Here is an 8,292-nt window from a genome sequence, read left to right on the forward strand (position 1 = left end):
TTTTATAATGAGTATTATGGGAAGCAGAATCAAGCTCTGAAATAACAGGATCTTCAGACAAAATAATCTTGTCAGATCCATAAAACACCAAAAAAAAGGGCAAAGTAAATGTAAAAGGGCAAATTCTCAATTCATTTCTAAATGTGCAATTCAAGTAAATGACAGTGTTTAGTACTGTGGCATTCTATAAGCAACTGAGCAAATATTTTGCTTGCACAAATGGCACACCTATAGTTTTGTCCTCAGTGAAGTTCTGAGCGTGTTTGTGATCTGAAGTCACTCACTGAGTTGCAATATTTTTATACACTTTTTCATATGTTTTAACGGAGAAAGGAGAAGTTAGCTTTTGCATATTGAAAGGATTTGGAGAGAGAGCTTTGGCATCAGAAAATTGCACTGCTGAGAGCCACAGGGGCTTTATTTTTCTATTGCCAAAAGAAAAAGCAAGTACACTTAATCGCTGTCCTTTTTAAGGATTTGTGATAGTGCCCATTGCTTCTTTGCTTGGCAACCTCATGCTATAATAATTTAAACACATATTAATATTGTTATCTCAAAACCCCCATACTTGGTTATGAAAATATTTATTATCAGGGCCCTGAAATGTCAAGTGTAAAGATATTTATGATTCTGGCTTTCATAAATGTCCCAGCATTGAAAAATCAGACATGACTCTTTTTCTGTCTGAGGTGGGTTGCAGGGCAGTCTGCTGGAATGTCCCAGGTTCAACATTAGAGGTTTAGAGCTTTATAATTTGTCATTAGTACCTCACAGTTCACACAGAGTTGCATTTGTGGTTTGTGTGAAATGTAAAGTATTTGTGATTTCATATTGAGAGTGTGAGAGAGAGCTAAACAAAGGTGGCTCAAAGAAGAATTTTATATTAAACAAAGCTTTTATCTGCACCTATACCTGTAAGGATATAGATCACAGTAGTGCTAAAGAGTAAGAGTTGTGGTCAACGGCTCGATGTCCAAGTGGAGACCAGTGATGAGTGGTGTTCCTCAGGGGTTGGTATTGGGACTGGCGCCGTTTAAACATCTTTCTCAGTGACATGGAGAGTGGGATTGAGTGCACACTCAGCAAGTTTGCTGACGACACCACGCTGTATTTTTATCTAAGCACTGAATAATAATCAGCATGATTAAGGCAGGATTTCAACAAAAAGCACAGGGTTTTGGAGAGACCTGTAGGACTCTAAGAAATGTGGCACAATAAAAGCAGAAAGCAGTGACTGTCCTCATTCACTTGCAAATACATAGGAGCTGCATGACACACTCCAGACACTATAACTTTTTTCTGTAAGAATTCAGAAAAAATGCACAAACTGCATCCAAGTGTGGGCTAATATTCCCAAGTTAGTTTTTCTGTGTCCACATTAAGAATTCATTTTATGCAGCATAATGTCTTCCAGAAGCACACTTAGTTTTTGAGATAACATCAACATACTCTGATTTGGAGTTGCTTGTTATATTTCATCTGCTTTGCTTAAGTACCCAGGAGTTATTTTGCTATGCTATTTCCAAGTGCCTGAATATTAAAGGGCTTTTATGTTATGTTGTGGTTTAATGCGGCACGCAGCTAAACACCACACAGCCATTCACTCACTACCCCCCGCCAGCGGCATGGGGAAGAATAATGAAAAAACCAGTAAAATTTTTGGATTGAGATAAAGACAGTATAATAGGACAGAAAAGGAAGGGAAAATAATAATAATAATGATAAAAGAATATACAAAATAAGTGATGCACAATGCAGTTGCTTACCACCTGCCAATTGATGCCCAGCCAGCTTTCCCCCTAGTTTATATACTGAGCATGATGTCATATGGTATGGAACATCCCTTTGGTCAGTTGGGGTCAGCTGTCCTGGCTGTGTCCCCTCCCAACCTCTTGTGCCCCCCCAGCCTGCTTGCTGGCAGGGTGGTGTGAGAAGCTGGCAAGTCCTTGACTTAGTGTAAACACTGCTCAGCAACAGTTAAAACATCAGTGTGTTATCAACATTATTCTCATCCCAAATCCAAAACATGGCACTCTACCAGCTACTAGGAAGAAAAGGAACTCTATCCCAGCCGAAATCAGGACATGTTACTCTGTAAAACAGCTCATAAGAGATTATACTTTATGTAAACAGTCTCCAACCTGTTTTATAATTCTTCACAAAACACCTTAAAGATTCTTCCTAGTTCTGTAGAGTTTTTTTTTTTCTTTTCAGCCTGGAAATTGATATTATTTATTTGTTCTCCAAAGAAAGCAAACTTTTTTGGGAAGATAACAGTTTTGTATATGAAAGCTGTAGTACATCTGAGCTATTCCAGATGTTGATTTATCTTGGGGAATAAATACTAAAAATTTGTTCTGAATTACTGGAGAAAGCGAATCCTTTAGACAACTCTATTTAAATTGTTTTTGTAGTGAGTAGTCAAAATTTCAAAGAAACCTGGAAGTACAAATACTGTCTTTTTTAAGATGTAATCTTGCATTAAAATTTTATACATTGTTAAGTAGTTGTTTTTACTCAAAAATGCAGAGATGTATCTTACAGCAGCAAGCTGGCAAGCCATAGAATAATCAGACCAAAACCAACTGAAATGATCTTTAAGACAATGTCATCAAAAAAAAGACTGTCTGCTAGTGTGTAATAAATGTCAGTGTACTACCTCAGAGTCTTGATTAATAGTCTACCTAGTCTTGATTAATAAATGTAATCAGATTAATTCTTTTAATGCAAAGTATGTGCACTGCCAGCCTGTGACAAAAGTGCACAGATCTGTGGAAACTTTGTAGGTCCTTGTGTTTGGCTTTTAGTAAATAAAACATACTGTGAAGCAAAGTATTGGCAGAAAAAGACTTAGGAAAACAACAATGAAAAATGAGTCTGCTCAGTCAGTTTCTAACAACGTTATTTACAGCTATGTATTCACTATTTTATTCCACTTTTCTCAGAATGACATCATCCTGTTGGAGGATGCAATTGAAGTATCACAAGTACTATTGTGGTAATGAGGGTAATCAGTGTATCACTATGTGGGCATCTACTACTACAAAACATTTCCTTCCATCATATTTACAAGAAGGCATAACTATCTTTAAAGTTCAATTTTTTGCTTGACATGTAGCAACAGAAACTCACGCCTGACATAAAAATTATTTCCCATTGTTTCACTGTCTGCATAGTGTGCCTGAAATTATGAGTTCAGCGTTTCATTAGTATTCCAGGATACTTACATGGCAGAAGCATTACTTGTAACAGTCACTTTAAGTATCAGGTAATCCATGTCAAGTGCTCTTGATGTAGAATTGTACAATTAGGAAACCAGTATAACCTACTGGAAGTCTAGATGTTAACTTTTAGACAAGTTACGGCAACAGGCTCGGCTTTTTACTGAAATTTTTTTAAAGTGTATTCAGGTGATCTCTTCTGTTTGTCTCCATAACAATATATAAGGAAAGCCTAGTTTGGCTTGTTGACTGCCTTACTGCTTGTAATTGAAGAACAAGCTGGTAAATCTTTCATTTGAGTACTCTAATTTGAGTACTTATGTCTTTGAATTTTGTCAGTCGTCAAACTGGACAGCTCTTTCTTTAGTAATCACTAAAGTGAAAGATCCTTCTCTAAGGGTTAGAGTAGCTGAGCTAATAACCTTTCTGTATTAATAGCTACAAAATGAAAGCCAAGTTCAAATTCCTGATGAGAAATGGCTAGCACTATGTGGATTTTAAGATGTTAATCTTTCATTGTAACTGCTAAGTAAGAAACCACAAGGTATGTATCTTAGCTTTACTAAGAGTTTTGCCAGGCAGTATTTCCAGTCATTTCATATCATACAACTTGACTTCATGACAAGATGAATATCAACAAAATGTTACATGCCTACCCATCCATATATTTCCAGCCCACAGAGAGTAATCAGAGCTTTTTTTTTTCTCTCATCTCATCTGCATCTCATCTCATGTAAAATCGTGGCTGATATTGTTATTTTAAGTGCTGTTTTAGTAAAATGTTAAGACAGCGCATTTTCCTAGCATGGACAATTCAGGAGTGACATTGTTGTGCACTAGTATTTTGGAGGGCAAAACAATAGCTAGTGGAGGATATGATTCTTCTGCCTATTCCTCTTCAGTCCTGCATCAAAAAAGAAGGATGGTCTGTAGAAACGTATTTTGTAGTTGTCTTCACCTGTGCTCTACAAAGGGAGGATTGTTTGGTCCCATATGACAGCATTATGCGCATTGACCAACCTCCTTAGACCTGATACCCATCTTACTAAGAATCTTCTACTTCGTAGTGAAACCACCCAGTAGGTGTGTATTCCGTTCGGTTGTTGAATAGGCGTGTAAGAGAGCCATGACATCCTTTTGGGCCTTTAAAGGTAATGGGCTGGAAAGGTAATGTGAGAAATCAGTTCCTTAAATGTCTAAAAACTCTGCTAAGCAATTGCTCTATTATGGCTGCTTGGCAGAACAATGCCAAGGAAGAAGAACGTAGCTAACTACCTCATCTTCGGCTCTCTTTAATAATCTTCTCTGTGGATTTTTAACAGTTTCCAGGGCAACTAAAAACAGAAATATCTTTTCTATAAACCAGAGCTTCCCAGAACTCTCCATTTCTGTGTGGTACACATAGTAATTACAGATTTCTCTTCATCACAGAGTTTTCACCAGATTTTTAAAAGATCTGCAACTAAATTTCTCTCATCAGTGGTTTTGAGATTTTCTTCCCTAGAAACATAAAATGGTGGTGGCAAACATAAAATATTTTGACTTCTTGAGGAGGCTTGGAAAGATACCATAAGCCTTCCCTTCTGAAATGCTAATTATGAACAGCCCGTCTGCCAGAGCTCAGTTTCCATAAAGTAAGCAGGAGGGATCCACAATGAAATAGTTATGGCAATATAGAGAAACCTAGTTCGCAGCTGTCATTTGAGCAAGGTCTACCATGAGTCATGTCTCCAGTCTTCAGTGAGACTGTTTTTCAGCCAGAGCATGACACCAGGTGAGACAACACCGTATGGAACTGAGTGAATTTTTTTCCCCTCTCTCCTATAGACATAAGACCACATTTTTACAGAGCATTTGGAAAAGAAATGTCTTCATTCTGTGTTAATCTGCCTAAAGAAAAGCCAGCTGCAGCCATTTTGGCAGAAAACAGCTATACCCACTGAGTTATGCCCACTGAGGCAATACTTTTGCCAAAACCGTAAGCTAGTAAGGTCATTCATCCCCTAAAGCTTGAATACAGCATACTGATCCTTAAGAATGTCTTGTTATGAAGGTCTAGGTTTACAGGAAAACCTAGTGTAAATGCATGCAAAAAATAAAGCAAACAAAACAGTTATACAAAATCTGTATTGTCTGTTAAGTCTGCAAGGTCATCTTTTTGAGACTGATGTTCCGCTGTAATGATTTATTATACTAGAGGTGCAAAATGTTTAAGCTTATTTCATAGTACCAAACACTTTTTGTCCTTGAAGAAACTGGAACCTCAGGCTTAAATTAAAACCATTTCAAGTATTTTACTTATATGTTCTTTACTGCTTTTAACTTTCTGTATGTGACCTTGGCCAAGTCAGCTTCTGTGTCTCAACTTTAGAGGTAAAACTATTGAAGTTATTCTTAGAGCATTATCTTTCTATGAATAGGGAATTTAAAGTGGAATAAGAAAAGAAACATCCTAAAGCACAATGAAAAGGAATAATGCAGAGGTTATTTATGTTTATAATATATACATATAACATAACATAATATATACATATACATATATATGTATATACATATACATATTTGCTTTAATTAGTAGCATTAATAGTATTAATTAGTAGTATTAGTATTTTTTAATGACCAGATGATTCATTGTTTAAAATAAAAAGAGTATCTGTAGTATGACATTCTCATCTCTCCTTCCTATCATTGGTAAAAACTCTCTAAACCATGCCTATAAATGGACAAGCGGAAGTGACAGTAATAAAATTGTTGTATCAAAGTTATTATTCACAACAGGTTATTTGAGAAGTTGGAACAGACAAGGTGACAGCCAGAGACAGCCGTGGCAAGCTGCAAATGTGGTAAATGGAAATGTGGTCAGTCTGGGAAGCTGTTCGGTTTAACAACAGTAGGTGTCTTCTTTGGGGTGAAATGAGTGTCTCTCAGCTCCACTGATTTTTTTTACAAGGAGCATGGCTCAGTTGCCTAAACAAACGCGTCTAGTATGATTTCAGGTGTTGTGGGGTATCCTACATGGCTGTGAGTTGGGGTCCAGAATGATGCAGGTCTACATAAGCCCCATGTAAGGATGTCTCAGACTCCTAGGATGTCTGAGTGGTGCTTATCAAAGGAATTCCAGTGAAGGTCTCTGTTAACTACAATGGCAGCTTAGATTCTGTCTGCTTTGTAGACTTCTGCATTTAGATATCTTAGTTTAGGCTAATAGGAAAAATTGTCTTTATGATAGAATCCAAACCTGATGATGAAGTTCACTACAAGCAGAACCTGTGGGGTCGTACGGTAGAAGTTCATCCATTACGTAGCTGTAAAAGAGCAGTGATTTTTGTAGGCGTAGGAGTTGTACGTGAGTCTTGTAAGTTCTATAAGGCTACTGTAGGATCTTGGTGTACAGTTTCTGAAATGCTCTAAAAATGTTGATATGGATGATATCACACTGATTGTGCTCTGCTTTTTTATGCAAGTATGCAAAATATTTGTCCACCTGATTCTGCTTACCACATGATAGGCAAGTTCTAGAATGCTGACAGTAATTTTGTACTTCGTTAAAATGTTGTTTTATTATTAGAATAATGCTATTCTAAGTCCCACTGATCAATGCTGACTCTATAAAGAAGCAGAAAAAAGGTCTTTTTCAGTGTTGTTCTATGACAACTTTCCTAGCCATTTGGAGCATTTAGTTCTGATGAGATTTTCACCAAGTTTACCAAAAAAAAGTGTTCTTCCTTCCTATCTTTTTTAATTTAGCACTAGGCTGTACTGCTAGGAAGTATTTATAAACAGCAAGTTCTGGTTTTCTTGGTTACTTTCAGTAGATTTATCTGCCATGTCAATCTGATACTCCTCTGGAAGATTGAATGTCAGTATTTTATGCAGTAGAGGTTTTTTTTACAAAGACAAAAGCCTGTGCACGTGTTATCTCTAAACACTTCTGTACTGACTGTTGCAGTGTACCCGTGGTGGTACCATTCAAGTCTGCAGATAAACTACAGCAATGATAAACACCAATTCCAAAGGAGTTTAAATGAAAATATTTTCAGTTTTTATTGTGCATTATTCCTCAGTTATACGGATAGGTAAGGAGCAACATTTTCTCACCTCCTAGAAAGGTGGAAGAATTACTAGCTTTTGCTTTCCATCATAGATGCTGGAATATATTATAGAAGAGCCAGGTTTGTTAAGAGCTTGTCATGTTTAGCTTCATAATCCATCTTCTCACTAAAACAAGAAAAAAATCAAGAACATTTCAAAAAGAGATCACCCCCTACTGAAACCTGCTGTCGTTTTCCTCCTGCGTATTTACCTGCTGGAAATGCCGGGAGACGGGATTCTTAGAGGGCTTGTGCTTCTCCTCAGAATGACTTTCCACTGCGCAGAACCCCCAGGACGTGACGGTGAGATCACCACGGGGAATCTCTGGGCACTGCTGCCAGGAGCCTGCCCGGGAGCATGCGAGGGCACGTGACGAGGTGGTAACATCAAACGGTGTGCTCTCCCCTAAACGGTACCGTGCGTGTCGGCACTGCTGCTCGGTCTGCTTGCTGCATGAGAAGAAATAAGCTCACCGATATATTTTGCGCTTAGTTTTCTTTTATTAGAGTTGAAAGAACTCAAGTCTGCAGATAAACTACAGCAATGATAAACACCACTTCCAAAGGAGTTTAAATGAAAATATTTTCAGTTTTTATTGTGCATTATTCCTCAGTTATACGGATAGGTATAAGATTGCCGTTTCCGCTGTTTGCAGTGAAATTCACAGTTACAGAGCTAGACTGGAAAGGTGACTGGAAGAGGCCTCAGTTGAGGAAAGACAGGCAGATTTCGGCTAGGGGAAGGACTTTTCCCCAGTTGTGTGAGCTGAAGCGTTCATCTGTTGCAAAGTGCCGATTGTTTGGATCACCATTGTGCTATGCTACAAAAGGGACTTTCTGCCAGTGGCACATGGTGATTTCTGCTTTTCTTCCGTTCCTAACATTTCTAGAGCTGGAATGTGTAGCTGGCAATATAACGTACTACCAAGGTACCTTCAGTTTCCCAGGTGCTCTCTGTGGTGGCAGCATGTGGTTAATGT

This window comes from Phaethon lepturus, unplaced genomic scaffold (assembly GCF_000687285.1).
Source record: "Phaethon lepturus isolate BGI_N335 unplaced genomic scaffold, ASM68728v1 scaffold11983, whole genome shotgun sequence".
Classification (NCBI taxonomy): Eukaryota; Metazoa; Chordata; class Aves; order Phaethontiformes; family Phaethontidae; genus Phaethon; species Phaethon lepturus.